This window comes from Patagioenas fasciata, chromosome 26 (assembly GCF_037038585.1).
Source record: "Patagioenas fasciata isolate bPatFas1 chromosome 26, bPatFas1.hap1, whole genome shotgun sequence".
Taxonomy (NCBI): Eukaryota; Metazoa; Chordata; class Aves; order Columbiformes; family Columbidae; genus Patagioenas; species Patagioenas fasciata.
Window position 1 is genome coordinate 5,546,631 of NC_092545.1, and position 17,469 is coordinate 5,564,099.

General features: G+C 45.6%; 1 long non-coding RNA gene across 2 annotated transcripts in view; it reads left to right on the plus strand.

Annotated features, from left to right (window-relative positions):
• The window catches only part of LOC136112069 (uncharacterized), a 92,030-nt gene that overhangs the window by 58,780 nt on the left and 15,781 nt on the right, over nt 1–17,469 (plus strand). For both annotated transcript variants that reach the window (XR_011735850.1, XR_010652796.2), the window contains 6 exons: nt 5,701–5,852; nt 10,303–10,452; nt 13,828–13,908; nt 14,006–14,107; nt 14,952–15,079; nt 15,723–15,865. This is a non-coding gene — a long non-coding RNA (uncharacterized lncRNA). The remainder of the gene's footprint in view (nt 1–5,700; nt 5,853–10,302; nt 10,453–13,827; nt 13,909–14,005; nt 14,108–14,951; nt 15,080–15,722; nt 15,866–17,469) is intronic.

Here is a 17,469-nt window from a genome sequence, read left to right on the forward strand (position 1 = left end):
TTCGTCTGTCGGAGCGGGATTTCTGTCTCTTATCGATGTGTTGTGGATACCGGGCGGTTTTGTGTTTTCGTATCCAGCCGCGGAACGGGAGGCAGAGGGGTGAAAGGGCTGAGGGGAAGGAGAGTGCAGATGCGGGAACAGGCAGGGTTTGCAGCGACTAATCTGCAAATGTAATAGGAGGGTGGAAACCGGGAGAGGGTAGAAAACAGTGGGGGAGGTGGAGAGAGATCAAAGATGAGCACAGGAATAGAATAGAATAGAAGAACGAAAAGAGGAAGAGGCGAAGAGAGACCGGGGGAAGGTCTGAATGTCACAGGCGGCAGTGCTGGGTTTATCAGTGCCAAAAAATAGCCATGGAGTTGGGGACCGTGTGTGTGTGTGCACCGAGAAAGCAGCTGGGTTTTGCGTAGAGACCGATTAAGAAAAGGAGGAAAAAGAATAAGAGGATGACGCAGCAAGGGAGCGGGAGGGTGACGCAGCGGTGGTGACAGAACCCAGAGCGGTGTGCGGACAGACGGAGGGACGGACGGCGGACACAACCGTCAGGCCTGGGGTTGTTATAAACATCCTGCCTAGGAAGAGTCTCGCTTTTCAGCTGTTTCGGTCTGAAAGGGTTCCAGCTAACATCTCTCCAAATGACAAATACTGTAATGGATGTTTACCCCTATTTCCCCCCGCCATGCACACACACGTAGTCATTATTTTGGCTAAACGTTTTTATGACTACTCCCCCTTTCCTAAGGTCGTGTTTGTTATTACAAGTAAGCAGTGAATTTTCTAATAGCCTTTTAATACATCCTTTGAAACATCTTCTCTAATAACCTAAAGAAAATGCTCATAAACTCCCCCTTAGCGAGACAGGGGCAAGATTGCTTGGGCAGATTAGCCAGGCTCATTTTCACTGCTGTATATAGAGTGTATGGTCAATAATACTATAGAGTGTATAGTCACTAATAATGCAGGACTAGAAAACCATAAGCAAGATTTGCATGAGATACTCGGCTGCTAAGCTTGCTTACTATCAACTTTATGTGCTTATTTATGTTTTTCGACTGAAATAGCACCCTATTTTTATTTCCTTAGAACTTCTAGACAATGAAAAGTGTTTGCTTTTAAATCCGTGAGTGAGAGATCGGAACATCTTGGGATTTAGAGCACGGCCACGTCGTCCTCTTCCATCTCATATCCAGCAGTAACTCACACAAGTTTTACCAGTGAATTGTCTCCGAAAGAACCTGCTTCTCCACTGCCTCACACTGTACAGTCATTAGTACTCATGAAACTACCTTCTAATTAGAGTAGAAATTGTCCATACTTAATGTCCATAAGCTGGACGGCGTATTTCCTGCCAGAGGTGAATGACGAGGCACGAACCTGCCTGCTCCAAAATTCATCGTCATGGGCAGCTTTGCTCCGCAGTGAGAACTAAATGTTCAGTAATTAAGTTTGTGGTCATAGAGATGCCATCGGTCTCTAATCACATCCTGCTTAGACATGAAAAGGGGTTTGTTTTGCAGTTCTGGGAGCTGGGCGCTCCAGTCCCTTAGATTGGGCACCTTGGTGGGTCGTGTGTGCTTTGAATGTTTGAATGGAAAGCTGCCTTTTGATGAAGAAATAGTAATAGCAGGGATCATACCTGGATCTTAGAGACCTCTTCCTACAGGTGCTTTTCGAAGTGTTTGATATATGTCCTTAAATAAATGGGTGTTGTTCTTCAGGGCCACAGTGCACCAAGTGACAAGGGCCAGGCTTATGTTGCAGCAAATTCACTCAGGTTAAATACTAGAAAAAAACATCCTAGCAGTAAAGAAACTGAGTTTTCCAAAGAGCTTAAACTTCACATAGGTTTACACATAATTTATTGCTTTTCAAGAGCCGTTTCCAGCCCAAGCAGTCCTTGTGAGCAGGCCTAACAAAGCTGCTTTTGGCAATGACATGGACTAAACTGCTCCCGTCTTGGAAGAGGGTCCTGGCTGTTGACCTGGAGCTCCCTTCTGACTCTGCTTCTATGAATATCCCCACTTTGTACATGGGAAACGAAGGCAGGGAGCAGTGAAAGGCCATATCCAACGTCATGAGGCACAACTGCAAGTAGAACTTAGGTCTCTTCTCTGTGGGGGCAAGAGAAAATGAAGGAAAAGAACAACAACAAGAAAGAAAAGTAAATAATGGATTCATGAGAGCCTTGTCCTGCCTCTCAGTTCCAGGCTTTCCTGCTTTTCATCAGATTTATTTGCAAGGAATCTTTACCTGGGTAGACCAACTTATCCAAACCAACTTATCTTCTATCCTCACCCCTCAGAATCTCCTGGTATGGATCAGAATACCCATGGAATGAAATAACTGCAAATACAAAACCTATGCACGCAGCAGTAAAGAATTACAAGGGAATATTGGTCCTTGCAGTGGCTTCCACTCATTTGAAAGTAATTGCAGGCCAAGATAAAAACTGATTGCAATAGCAGATTTTGTTGAAGAACGCTGTTCTCATTTTGAGGTTACCGTCCAGTTTTAGCATCGTTTGGTATTCAAGAACTGAAGACAAACGCTGCTGGTTTTGAACTGGGTTTCAGTCATTAAGCACCAGGGATGCTGATGAGAGTCTCAGGTAACTTAGACTGACTCTTCATTATCTTCCTTATGTATCTAAGCCTGGTGTTAGTGTGCAGCTTATCGAGAATTTATTGAGATGACAACTAAAACTTCCTTCCCACTGCATGCAAAATGTTGGGGATGTACAGGATACAGATGGGAAATTGAAAAGAGAGGCCCAGCTGGGTCTCCTAACCTGGACCTGGTTTTAGGTCAAGCCATACCCGACCCATGTCGTGTGCTAAACCAGAGAGGTTTAGGCTTTGGGACTGCTAGAAAATGCTTTTGAAACTTTCTTCTCTCATTTTCTTGTATAAACTTGAGTTTTCAAACTAAATTGAAAACATCCACGGAAAGCATGTTTGCCTCAGGTTTTTTGTTGGTTTTTTTTTGCATATTTTCAGCAGAAAACAGCAAATCCAGTTTTATCTGCAAGCAGACAGCGTCAACTTTTTGGTCAAAAAAATAATAATCACAAACTGGAAAAGAATCAGGTTTGGATGCAAAGTCATAATTTCCCATGGGAAAACCTCCAAATTCCATTTGAGGGCATGTCAGCATTGTAGATGAACAACACAGATCCGGGCAGGGCTCAAACCAGCTCGCTCCGGTACCAGTACGAGCTCAGTACTGGCAGTAAGAGCTCAATGTGGATTCTCTATCCACCCCTCCAACAGAGATCAGCTACATGCACAATCTCCTATTAATACCACGTTGGACAATGGCTCTGAGCCATCGTTGCCTTTGGCCAACATCTTCAGAAGAACACTAATGAAATCAGTAATAAAATTAGTTAATCATGTCCCATTCTGTCTTCAGTCCCAGATGTGCTGTGGAGTCGGCGAAGGAAACTTGTGTTTTTCACCCTGTTGGGGACCTTTATTCTGCACCTGATCCCTTCTTCAGCACAAAGAATATGCAGAAGAGATGACCCAGCAGGTTTTGCTCGCTTTGTAAAAAGAAGCAGCCAGTGTGCCCATTTTGGGGAAGCTGAGCCTGGATTTGCAGACCCTCGGGCTGCAAAGCTGGGACTGTCACAAAGTGCAGGAAATTAAGTCTTGGTCTTTAGGAGCACGGCAGTCTGGGGGGACCAGCGTGTGCCAGTAAGTGTTGGCATTAGGCACAAAGAGAAAAGGAGAAGAGTTTTTCCTATTGCCCTTTGCAGGCTTTCAGAAGGCTCCTGTTGGTCATGCTAAAGGTGACATACATTATTGTTCCAAAGAGAAGTCCCCCTAAGCGAGTTCCTGATGGATAATGGTGGTGTTTACTTAAGGAAACCGGGTAATCACGAAGGTTATTTTTTATTGGGTGCCATCCTTTTTAGCATCCTCGCACACAGCCGACGTCAATGTGTGTCACTAACAATGACTTGTAAAAGGATACAGCGGTTGCTAAGGAAACCTCTGTTGCACAGGAGCTAAACAAATAACAGCAAATTAAGCAGGGAGCAGAGGCCACGCAGGGCCTGATTCTGCAAAGCTTTACCCACGCAGGCTGCAAAACTCATCCCTGGACTTTACCAGGAGCTGCTCAGCCCCTCGTATGAAAAAGGTTTGTAGGCGCAGGTTACTTGTCAGAAACTCCTCAAACTTTTACGAACTCCCTAGAGCAGATCAAAGGCAGCCTACGGTAGAAATAGCACATCGCTATTTCTGGCCTCTGAATAGAATTAATTGTCATTTGAAAGCACCCGTGTAATCTTTGTTGTGATATTAATTTCGTCGATGTACACAGCCTTCAATCCTCCGTTAATCTCCAGGGAGTTTCTAGCAGCATCTTTAGGCACTGATGAGCCGTGTCCTTAGGACAGACCCAGGTAACCCTCTGTGCTTCCAAGAGGTTTCCAGGGCAGGTTGTTCTGATGGAGGAGCCTCTGCTGCACCTCCAGGTTGTTCGTCACACCACACAAAACAGCCCCGGCGCAACTTGAATGTCATGGGAATGAGCAGGACAGACAGGATGGTGCATCCCCATACTGCTGGAATTTAACACCCAAAGAGGCATTTCAATACAAAACCCCACCGTTTCTGACAGCGAGGAGTAGCCTCGCTCCACTCGGATGAGTTAAAGCGCTTTATTGAAGCTGTGATTTTAAACTGGTTTGGTTAAAGGGTTGCAAATCGCTGAGTAAACGTTGATTCTGATTTAGCCTATGCTGGAATAAGCCAAACTTATTGTGAATTTGTACCGGTTTAAGTTAACCTGTGTCAAAGTCTGTCAGCAAGATCTTTAGAGAAAAAGATTCGCTTTCATACACATTTCCACTGAACCCAGGACAATGGGCCCAGGATTACAGGGTGTTACCATGATACAAATGAGACACAGTATTAAGAAAAACAAGTGTTACCATAGAAACAGTTGATAAATGGGCACATTCAAAAAAAATTGCCCTTAATTTGCTTGTTTAAATGGGAGGGGAACTATTTTGATCCTGCTTAATTGCAGCTGATCCTCTTTAATTGCATTTTCTTTTACCAAGTCTGATGAAGTGTCACAGTTAGAGGAACAGGATGAGACGCCAATCTTAGGTCTTGCCATGGGGAAACTGAGGCAGGGACAGATGACCGTGTCCCCATGGGCTCATAGATTTGTGCTTGCCTCAGTTTCCCCATCCAAAAGAGCAACTCAATAGCAGGGGGGTGAAAATTAAACAATGCCTGAGGGAAGAATCGTTTGCTCACTTGTTTTGCATGAGTGGGAATAAGATCAGGCCCTATGGTTGCAAAGAAGGGGGGGTTCGTCTTTTCCCATTTGTCCTCTGCAAGGTGCTAATGCTGATTTTAAGGTCGCAGGAAAAAGAGCTCCGCATTTAGCGAAGCGGAAAAACGGCAGCTAAGTGTGGAGAATCGGAAACCTGATTTGAATAAGAGTAACCAGACTGTAGGAACTTTAAATAGAATGGCAACCAACGCAATTAAAATGAAAAGGTTCAAAGCGCATTAAAGGGCATTAATATGCAATAAGGAAATTCTTAACTTGCTATATCTCCGAATACACAGACCTGAAGGTGAAAGGAGCAAAAGCCGTTATTCTGGGGAGGGCATCGGGTTCAGTGCATGAGAAAGGTGGTGCTGGAAAAACCTTTAATGGAAAGTTTGGTTGTTGCAGGACGCTGAGCACCATGGAGGGTTGAGCAGCAGCACCAGGCACGTTCGGTGACGGAGCAGATTCGCGCGTGGGCTCAACAACCCTTGTTCTGACAGCGGGATGCGCATGAGCAGAGTCCTTGGGTCTCTCAAGGTCTGCCAAGGCACAGAAAGGTATAAACAGAGCGGGCCGTGCGGCTTCACCAGCCCAATCGCTCTCCTGAGCTCCCTCCTGGAACGGCTGATACCGGCTGCTTTGAAACAAAGTGCAGCGAGCAGCTCCGAAATGACCCACCTGCAGGGAATTTCCTTCCCGAGGCCCTCGTTAGATGTTAGCTTAAGTCCTTAGAACAGCTTATGCCCCTAAATATAGCTTCATTTCAGCAGCGCATTGTTTTATTTTAGCAGTAGAAATGGAGATGACAGTTTTCTGGACTGTGAAACGGCATTAATAGCATCCCTATTCGAATGTTTTTCAAAGCTTTAAAAAACTAAATGAAAAATTCCCGTGACATATCACCCTTCCTGCATTGAAAGGATTAAAACCAGCTAGTCAACACAAGCCCTCTATGTCCTAATTAACTCCTTTTCTTGTAGCTTTAAACGATTCATTTAGGCTCCCTGCAGAAATATATATTTCACCTAATGGAGCTGGAGTTTTGCCATGGATCCCACTCGGAGCAGGATTACACCTCTGGGTGTAGCTGGGTGAAGTGTAAAGTTGGTGATTTAAACTCCATAAAGATAGCAACCAATACTTGGAAGAGGAACAGAAACCAGGAGCCGGTAGGTGGCAAATTCGCCTTGTTGGGACTGGAATATTTCTACTTGGAGGTGTCGCAGTCACCCGGGGATGGGGAAATGAAGACCGGTCTCACTGGAAGCTGTTTCCTACTGAGATAAATAAATAGATGTGAGAATAGAAAATATATACCCATCCTAGTTACATCCTAGGGATTAGTTTTGTTCCAGCATGAACAAACTCCAGTTTTAATGCTGCGTAATGGACGATGATCCTCCTAGGGATAAGGTTTGGGTAGGAACCACAAGAGTCAATCCACAGTTTTTAAGAATAGCCTCACGTGGTTGAATTCTCTGCTCTGGGCTTTGCAGTCTCTATTGGACAAGAGTTTTCTCCAGCAAGGACAGTGGTTCCCAAATTATAAAAGGTTTTCTTGCTACAGCAGGGGAATTTCTCCCTGCTCTTCCCCTTGGTTTTGGTGCCTTTACCGGGGCTCTCACCGAATCCGAACGGGACAGGGAAGGCCCAGAGAGGCTGGTTTTGGTCATGGTGGATGTCGCGAGTAGGAAATACGAGAGATGTGTCTGAGCTTTAATTAATACCAACAAATCAGCGCCAAGGGGTGAAATCTTTGGCTGGTGTCCGTCCCTGGAGCCGAGTCAGCGAGCAGACCCGCAGACACCACACCGCATACGCTGCTGGTTGGTTGGATCTGCCTTTGGCCCTCTGCGTAGTTTTTAGCAGTAAAAACGATTCTCTTGTCTGCTAAATCACACGGGTTTCTCCTCTCTTATTATGTAACTTCATTGTCTTGAAGCAGGAGATGGGTCCCAATGATTTTCGCTCTCCTCCCAGCCGCTGTTCGCTATTCTGGTAAGGAAGCCAAAACCCAAACGCAACCCAGATGCTCATGTGAAATCTGGTAGGATTCAGTATTATAGGTTTTAGCTGAGAAACCAGAACATTATGAATCCAGCGATGGAGATGTAACTGAAACCATTTCCAAAGGGAGGCATAGGAATGCTGAAAGAGTGGATAACTAGGAAGTTTTTATGATTGCATCAATTACAGATACGACCACAAGTCCATTTTGCATTTGAAAGGAAGTGAAATAGATGCTCTGTGTTCAAATATCGTCACATACTGGTGTTATTACTTGATATGGAAGAAATCTTTGGCCCTGGAGGCTTTGCTAAAGCCTCTTCTGGAGTTGTTGGGGCACGAAATGAAGTTTCTGTTGATTCTGAGCGTATCTTTCATAGCCCAAGGTGTAAGGGTGTAACGTTGGCTGGTCCCAAAACGAAGCGGACACCACATTTCTCAGTGGCATATAAAGGAATGACCTTCTGGATTTCACAGAAACGAGTGAGGTTTCTAAGGGCATGTTTTTACTGAATCCTCAGCAGGGCTGGAATACTTGCACAAGCCCATCAGGTGGAAAATAGGTTCATAGGCTCGGGTTTTTTTAAAGTGTGATACAATTGTGCCTTGAATTAGCCCACTCCCTTCCAGTGACCTTTCTCGCGGCGTATTCTGGATATTCAGAAGAGCTGGATGTGGGGCAGCGCAGTTCATCCCTCGAGCCAGGAAGCTGAGATGGAGCCAACTCAGAGGAACTTTTTTGTTGTTTTTAATTTGGTTTTTTTGGACTGCGCGTGTTGCCAAAAGATTAGAAATGACAATCAGCAGCAAGAACGAGAGCCAGGGTAGGACGGGGCTGCCTGCAATAACACAGGGAGCCCCTCGGGCAGCGCTGGAAAACACTGGCGCAGGGTTCACGGAGGCCAAGGGGTTCTCAACCCTTCTCGTAGGGTGGATGATGTTTGAATACTGAGATTCTCTGCTGAGAACACAATCCCACGGACCCCACCTCTGCCTTCGCTGGAAAGAGAGAGAGCATCAGCGCTCGCTTACGTGGGAAGTGACGGTAATGGGAGAGAACCGACTGTGGCTTTAGCTGCCTTTAAATGATTTAACAGCTGGGTCCATGGAGTTGTGGCTCCCGCTGAAGTTGTTCCATTGGTTTTTAGAGCCTCTGAGCAACCGAGCCAATTTCAGAGATTATATACATTGTCTGTGGGAACGCCAGATGCCAGCAGTGATTTGGGGCAGGTATCTTCTCCAGAACCATTGGATGTCCAGCCAGCCCCACCGGGGAATCCAGGGGGTGATTTCCAGCTGCCTTCAGTGCCGTTGACTTTGTCACGGTCACACTTGCCTTTCGTTTGAGCCGCTGGGGAGATGCTCGGGGAAAAGGTCCCATTTTAAACCTTCCGAAGCACCACGGTGAAACAGGGTGGTGGTCCAGGACCCGCGGCCTCTTTTGTATAAACCACCAAATCCCAAACCGCGTCAAACCCTCCTTGTTAGTGTGGATTTTAAGTAGGTAGAATTTTCAACCAAAGGCCTGAGAAAAACGTACGCTTGCCCAAAATAAATCTGAGCGTTCCTTGGGGCAAGAAGTTTTGGATGAACTAGGAGTTAATGAGTATGGTAGAAACGCTTCTGGAACAAGTGTACCCAAAAACTGCACTACTCATAGAAATCTGGCTTCTTCCTTCGGCAAAATAGCTTTGCATTTCTTGCATTTCTCTCTTATGGATCCCGGCTCTGTCCATTCCTCCCGGTGTGGGTAACGCAGAGCTTTGTGTTGTGTTCAGAGTTCAGAAGTCTTTGTCCTTCTCTAAACTTTGCACTCCAGGCCTTGTTTATGAGCTGTCTGGAGAGGATCTGGGAATCAATGGAGCATTGTTCAATAAATAATAAAAGCCAGACACAACTAGGTTGCTTTTGATATGAGGCTTTTCCCATAGGAGATAGTATATAAAAAATCTGATGTTCTTACGTGGTTCCTTCCTCTGTAGAATATAATTTAAACTCATCAAATTAATTAGCACTTTGACATGCTGTCACCTGGAGTAATTTGTAACATCACACGTGAAACCCAAAGGCGCTTTGTGAGACGGGACCTTGTTGTGATTTAGATTCCTTGATGCTGGAGAAAGCTGTGATTCATTGCTGTTGGTGTGATATATGTGGCACTTTGCTTCATGTTTAATACAAAAGAATGAAACCGGCCTTTCTGGCCCATCTCACTTGTGTTGAAGAGTCGGGTTTGTCTCACGAAAACGTAGTTGTTGAACCCAGAGATATGCGGAGGGTGTTTCATGATGATCAAGGCTCTTGTCTTTCCGAAATCCGGTTACTGAGCAGTGCAAATGGTGACGAACCCATTTGTTCTTCCTGTTCCAGGGAACTCCTAATTTATTTTTTAATAAAATGTGTCTGCTTTTGAATCAAAGTACAAAAGGCAGCCTGTATTATTGTTTTTTCTCTACTTCCCCGAGTCAACTGGAACCCGCCGCACAAATCCAGCAGCCTCAGCCGCTTCATCTGTTTCAATGATATAGCCATCAGGTACGAGAAAAGGCTTAAGATAACTCGGTATCATCTCTTGGAGTATGAGATAAGTGATATTAGTAATGAAATGTTCCACGGATCATCTTTGTCTGCGCAGCTGGACGAGACTTCAAAGAACAAGGTCAGAAAGACAAGTCGAGTTCTTCACCTTTGCATCAATCACGATGCGCAAGGCCAGGCCGGAGCTTCCCCTGACCCGGCTTTTGTCATGGTGCCTTGCAGAGCTGCTCTTGTTAGAAATGCTCTTGTACTTCTCATTATTACTGCTCCTCGTTGCAAACAAGGATATGTCATTTGAATCCTACTTTATTTACCAAGCCTCTCTGGTTATATCTAAATTTTGGTGTCAATAGAAAGCTCAGGAGAGGGTTTCTGCACACCCAGTGCCCCACATGCTCTCTGTCCTTGCTGGCAGTTTGTCTTGCCATGATTCTCATTCTCTGTGTCCTTTCTTATCTTTAGGAGGAGCTGACCTGAGAATATCTGCGGGAGGGCATGACGTGACAACGCTCACATCACCACAAGTGGAATTTGGGGACCTGTACAGAGATGTTGCTGAGGCTTTTCCACCAGCTGGGACTCCCCAGAAGCAGCTGGGAGGGTCAGCAGCAGGTAAGCTGAGCTTTGGGAGCAGGTTTAACCCCAGGCCTCTCTTGGAGGCAGTTCCAGGCATCAGGACACTCAGAGCCTTACTCCGGGTGATGTGAGGATAGATATGGCTAAGCCTGGCATTGCTGTAGCTCCATGTGACAGATCAGTCCCACCTGGAGCTTTGGGTTGTTATTTTTGTTAAAATAACCAATTTTAAGCTTTTGCTGGATTCCTAAGGTTGAAGTGGGAAACAGAATAAAATAGCTGGTAAAAAACCCACTACGTCCTAACTCAAAGGCCAGTGAAATCAGGGAAAGATTCCTCTTCATCTCAGTGAGGTTTGGATCTGACCATCACCTGCCCAGTGGCTGGGAGAGGAAACACAACTGAAAAGTGGGCAAACAAGGATGGAAGTTCTGTTTGGGACTGACCGGTGAATAAATCCCCTGTTTGTCCGGGGCGTTCAGTGGCCGGATCCACACATCCAGTCTTGTTTAGATGGTTCTCACAGGAAGGCAACTGCATATTTGTGGTAGGATTTAGTTGGGAAAACTTCAGTCAAGCCTGTAAGTATCTGTTCTGCTCTGCCACCGTCACCGCCAAAAACCATCTGGTGTTTTAACAAGCTCGCGCTGCGCATTTCCGTATCTCCCAAATAAAATCGCATCGATGCGGAGGAAAGAGGAAAAGGACTCTTAAAGCGAAGCAGTTGGGAAACCACAAAAAGGGGGTTCTGTCTTCTCAAGCCAAGCGGGATATACCGGAGTAGAAAGTCGTGCTCAAAGTGCAGACGTTGGAACCAGGCTGGAGTGGCAGCTTCTCCAGCAGAGCTGGTGAGGTGCTGAGACCCAGGGTGAATCAAGGACGGGAAACAAGGTGCAAATGGGGCATCAATGTCCTTTAAGGCAAAGATTCTCATCGCCCCTCTGCTCTAATACAGGAGTCAGTGGGCTTCAGTGGCTGAGGCTCGACCACAACGAGCTCTGAGTTGCATTTCCAGAGGGAACTGCAGAAGTGCAGCTCCGGCCATTTCAGCATTGTGTCTTCCGAAATGAGCAGAAAATCAGGCCTAATGATGGAAATTTTTCTGAGCAACCTGATACTCCAGAGCCTCCTGAACACGGAAGTAGAGGGATAATAATGGTAATAAAATAAGAACCATCTTAAAGGCATGATTCAAACTGTTACCAGTTTCATCCAGTCCCTTCTGCCTGCTCTTGACCCTGGATGACTCTAATTCCTTTTATAAAGGGGATGTACCTATTAAATACCTTTTTTTTTGCTAGATAAATAATAAAGGGAGACTTCACAAGAGGAGGGCACTAAGGTACCGCTGAGATGAGCCACGTTCGAAGTGTCTCCATTACCCACAGAATGCCCACAGCACTTGAGAAATGTCTCTGTTTCAGAGCAATAGAGATGACTCCAAGAAGCACTTCCATGCTTTTCTATCTCATCCAAGGTTGTATGTTTAATTGATCCATCTTCATTAAGTATCTCGAGATCCTCAGAGCTACCCAGCAGTACCTTATTTACATTCTCTTTAGGGAAAGCAGATGAAGCGAAGGAAGGGAAGAGTGTGAAAGACAGCATCAAAGCGAAAGGCAAGGAGGTTCTTTGCAGAATGTTTTCTCAGGTGTAAGAAAGGGTAAGGCTGTTCCTAGCCAAGGACATCAAAGGCAGGGAGCCCCCTCCCCAGGCTGTGGGGCTGGTTGGGTTTGGTTAAGCTTGGCTCAGCAGCTCAGGAGTGACTCAGAGTGACAGGGAGCGATGTTTTTCATGTGCAATCCGGAATGGGTAGGAGCCTTTGTTTGGGAACCTTTGCAACTCCCTAAGTGAGTTCATCCCAGTGAGCTCAGCGCATAAAACATCAGAGGCAGGTGAAGAAATCACCCCGACTTGTTAACCCTTTGTGTCTTTAAATGCCGCTGTGTCTGTGCTCAGCTTGGTTCTCAATCCAGCAAGAGGATGCTGAACGCGATCGAATGCTCTTGTGGTTACAGCTCTGGCTGATCCAGCGCCCTCTCCTTCCACAGGTGTCCTCCTTGACTTCAGTCCTTGTGTCTTAGACCCTCGTTTGCAAACTGGTGTCACCTGCGTGTCCCTGGAGAAGTGACTTCCCTGGGTGTCTGTGGTGCCCATTGCACTGAGCCGTCTGAAGAATAAGGAATAAATAACAGCGCGTTGCTCAGCAGTTTCACCCCACAAATGTACATGGTTACTAAGAGTTCTCTCCCACATGAAAGAGAGCAAAATCATCTGGTTTGTGCAGGAGATCGCATGACAAAGCTTCACCACGAGCAGGGGAAAGAAATAGAGTGTCACAGGAGACCTCCCTCCTTATCCCTACGTCCCTTTGACTGAGGGACAGGGACCGAAGGCACTTGGAGTGAGATAAAGAATTTTTAAGCGTGGGGCTGAGATTTGGAGCACTTTGAAGTCGCGTGGGCTAATGAAGAGAACAGTTTGTCCTGGAAAATGGGAAGTCGGGGTGGGACCGCTGGCTCTCGGTGACCTGTTGTGTAGCACTGGCTAATTTGCCCATTGTCTCTCCCGTCTATTTAAATCCGAAGCTCTTGGGGGCACCATATGTATTTACACAATGGGGCCATGATTTCCATAGCGCTTGTGCTAATTATCCAACACAAATAATTAATGGATGGAACAAGTTCTGGCTCCAGGGTTGAGCTTCTAACCACCTGCCCTGCTTATGACTTGAGGCCAACTTGATTGCAGCAGAATGAACACAAAGCCATGAACAAAGCCCAGCAAATGCTCCAACTTCTTCTAAATATAAAGGCTAAATATCCAATAATCTTAAGCCAGATCAGCCCTTTTCTTCACCTGGACTGGCTGCTTCTTCCCATAATTGCTGGATGCAAATAGTTGAATCAAACACCCAAATGCCATTAACCACCGCTGGTTATTACTGTGCTGCAAGAAGAGCGGCAGCAGCAAGCTCTTGGATCGCTGCCATCGCTTTATTACTTATTACTTATTTTTATATAGCCTTTGGCATGGCAAGAAGTCCTTCTTTAATTATAAACAGGAATGAAGAAGCCACAAGAGGAAATCGTAGCGTATTGTAGCCGGATAACTGGTACTGCACTGATTACACAGGGGCTCTTATCAAAGCTGACACAGAGCCGTGGCCGGGCAGATATTGTGCTGGAAGCCACGGGCTGTGCGTGGGAGAGAATCGGAGCGGACGTAAGAGCCGTGTCATTCTGCTCACTTGAATTCTCCATGGAGAACTTCTTCTGCTTCCTTTTTCTCTCTCCCTCTCTCTCTCCCTCCCCCTGCATGAAGGAAATAGGAGAAAAGTAAAGACAAGTCCTGGGAGAGGAAGAAATAAGATAAATGCGTAACCTTTTCACTCCTTTCAACATGTTGCAGGGCAACCTCAGTTTGACACAGAGATGAGCTGTGGATAACGACAGTTGCTTCTGGAACCATGAGAAAACTCTTAAATCCTGTGTAAGTCTCTCCCGAGAAGCGAATGGCTACTGTTTGCTTATCTTGCCAAAGCCTTTCCAGTTTTCTGGAGGGACCGTCAGCCCCATTTTCTCTGCAGGATCCTGACCAGTATCTCCAGCCTTGGTCCATGGTGTCCTCTGTGCTTGACCTTGCTGATACGTGAGGCTGCTCCGAACACTCCTGCTCCATCTCAAAACAGGTTTGTCTGGGACTCAACAAGAAGCTGCTGGAGCAGAGGCCATAAATCTAATGGTTTATGTTGTTCCTCCACCACCAACTTGCTGTGCCAAACCTCTGACTGCACCAAAGCAGGGATAATACAGATCAGGCTTCTCCCCGCTGTGCCCTCGCAGAGCAGAAAGCAGCTCTAGAGGTGTCAGGTTTAGTTCTGTAGCTGATAAACCCCTTATTTCAGGCTATAAAGTGTCTAAATGGCCGGTTGAGGGAGGTTTGTACACACACACAGACTCGGGGCTTTAAGCCAAACTGCCTCAAGTTACTGCTCTCCAAATGTGACCAACATTGGTGGTTTTATCTTCCTGATATTGGCCCCGTCTCTCCTTGCGGGTTAAACTCTCACAATGATCTCACAGCAAATCCTCCAGATTTGCAGAAGCCCCTTTATTTTGGGGGGTTCTATTAGCAAAAAAAGAAGCCTATTGAGCCTCATTATCTTGTTTTCCCCCGCTCTTGATGATTTTTCCAGCCAACACTCACTGAAGGCCCATAAATAATCGTGTCAGAGCTGCAGACATCTTCCAACCCTTTAAAATTTTTCCAAAAGCCCCAGATACCATCTCCGCCGACTGAAGCCAAGCACTGGGGGGGCTTGCTGAGCATGAAGCTTTCATTGCCTACAATCTATAAAGGCATAGAAAGCCAGAACGTATTTTTATTGTGCCCAAAGGGGATTCAGATCAAGGGGTTTGGATGAACTTCCTTGTCTTTCCTTGCTCCAAGTGCTCCTTTCTTAAAACAAAGTAGATAATTTACTAGTGATTTGGGTGATAATGTGGAGCCAAATTCTCGGTGGTTTCCTTCAGTGAGTTCTCCCCGCAACAAATGATGTTCCGGTGGCGTTTTGGTGGATGAAGTAGAGTCCAGGACAGGTCCTGCTGGGAGCAGCCACCCAGGAGAACCCTCAGGGCATCGGATGAACCAAAAACACCAGGTAGGAGAAGATCCCCCTAGAATTGAACGTGATGGCAGACAAGGGATAAATCACCTGATTAGCAACGGGAGGATTTCAACAGCTTAGCTCTTTCTCCAGATCATTAAAAAGACATTAGTTCTGTTATTTTTTCCCTTTCATTCCTTCATCCCCTTGTGTTTAGCACGGGGATGAGGCAGGGACAGGCGGAGCTTCTGTGCTGAGCAGGGTAAAAACCAACGAGCTGGGCACAGAACAAGGGTTGAATTTCCATCACACATCCCAACACGTGTAGATCTGGTGTCACACTGGGATGGGGGAAATCTGTTTCACATCTAAACACGTTCAGAAGGATTTTGTCCAGAGGCTGAGCTCCTACTCCAGGATCGATGTAACATCTCGGCAGACCATGCCGATGTGCATTTACCTAAATATTAAACCATATGGGAAAACTATCTCCAGGGTCTTCTTTACCAACACACCCTGTTATTATAAAGCTTTCTGCCTTCACTTACATTACTCAGATTTGTCAATCGTGTCCCTATCATACTTCAACTTGCTTTGTATTCCATGGGCAAAACACTCATTTCTCGTCTTACAAGGTGCAGTAAAAGATCCACCAGGTTCCAAATCCTGCTTTTTCTTGGTTTGATTTATATTACAGAGATAAGAATTCAGCCCGAGTTGCAGTTCCCACTTCAGCTGCCCTCTGGCCCTTTAAATTGGGGTGGGAAAGGAAGAAAATGTGTTTCTGCTGGGGTAGCTGTTTGCCACCTGGTTCCTATAGCCTCATGGCCTTTCTAACTGGTAAGTTTGGGGGGTTTCTGGTATTTATCATTGTTTCTCTTCCCAAAAGCGATGGTTTGGAGTGGGTTTGAGTGATATGCAAAGCTCTGTTTGAGGTTTTCAGATTTGCTCTGTGTTTATGACACTGAGTGGTTGGATTCACATAAGGAAAAGATTGTTTTCCAAAACAACTTGGTTTTTGGCCGTCTTGTAGTTGTGAAGGTCCCTCAGTTCCCAGAGTAGCTGGTAAGTGCTTCTCTTGGTTGGGATCTTGTATAATTTACCCCTGAGCTCAGGTGTTATAACACATTATAATACATTTTTCTCCTGAACAAATTAAACCATGAATACAGAAAACAAAGGAGGGCAAAACAGGCACAAAAAATGATATAACCGGCCCAAGGTTGTGAGTGCAATTAGAAACAGGCCGTGTAACTCATTCTCAGCTGAATTCCTTGCCTGTTTACCTGTGTCTTGTCCCATGCCCATCCATGGGGTGATGCCGTGGGCTCCATCTATGCCAGCACAGCAATATCCAGCTGATGGGGGGAGAATGTGCTGAGCTCCCTGGGGATTGAATAAGAATATATTTAGTTAACTTTCTGCATTTTCAGTTTATTTTTTGCTCCTTCAGGAGATTTCTGATAACAGACCAAGCGTTTTACTTGTATAAAAGGAACCTCTCAAGGCCCCAGGTACAGCCCAGATACCACATTGTGTAGCTGAAACTGGGCAAAACTGGGGGAAATGGCAATGTGAAAAGAGACTCCCCCAACAGGTGGAAACTGAGGCAAGTGATCTGCCAGGCCTGGCCCTGCAAACATCCACATATGCGCTTCGTTTTAAGCGTGAGTGGTTCCTTAAATCCCTGTGATTTAAAGGATTACTCGTGCTTAAAATTAAACACACGTGTATGGGTATGGGGAACTGGATCTTCAGTCTTTCAGTGCGGGAACTGGCCGCTTCTCACTTGTGTCACTTTATCGCGTAATAAATACCAAAATAATCTTATCAGCAGTGTCTAGGGGATGTGTAACACCCAGAACAACAGATCCCTGCAGTTTTCTGGGGTCTCTGCTATATCAGAATGAAAACCCAGTGTTTGAGCTGTGCTGTTTCCTTGTCATCTACCTCTGGGCTCTCCGAAGCTGCGTTTTTTAGGACTTGCTTCAGCCAAGGGGCAGGAACTAAATCTCACCGCATCTTATTCACCTACCCTGAAAGGGCTTTATTTTAAAACCTTCCCATTCTGTCCCTTCTGTTCTTGTGTCATGGAAGTGGTTGCGTTGGGTCCGCTTTGAGACTGGGGATAATGATCCCATGCAAGATTGAGAACAACTTTCATCTTCCAGTTAAGATGTTGTAGCAAGGAGGACATTGGCACTTGGCAGGAAATAATACTCCTCTCAACCCCCAATTATTAAAAATGGGTCTTAAATTGCAGCACGAGGGTTTTATGTTCTCTTTTAAACCCTCGCCTGGCTTAAAACTGCTTATTCTTTTTTATTCATGTCTAAGCTCCTTTTAAAAATCCGCCTACGTGTCTTCAATAATATATTGGAATAATGAGTCCCACTGTCTAATTATGAAATATTTTATTCTCTCAAAGCTTTTATTAAATGATG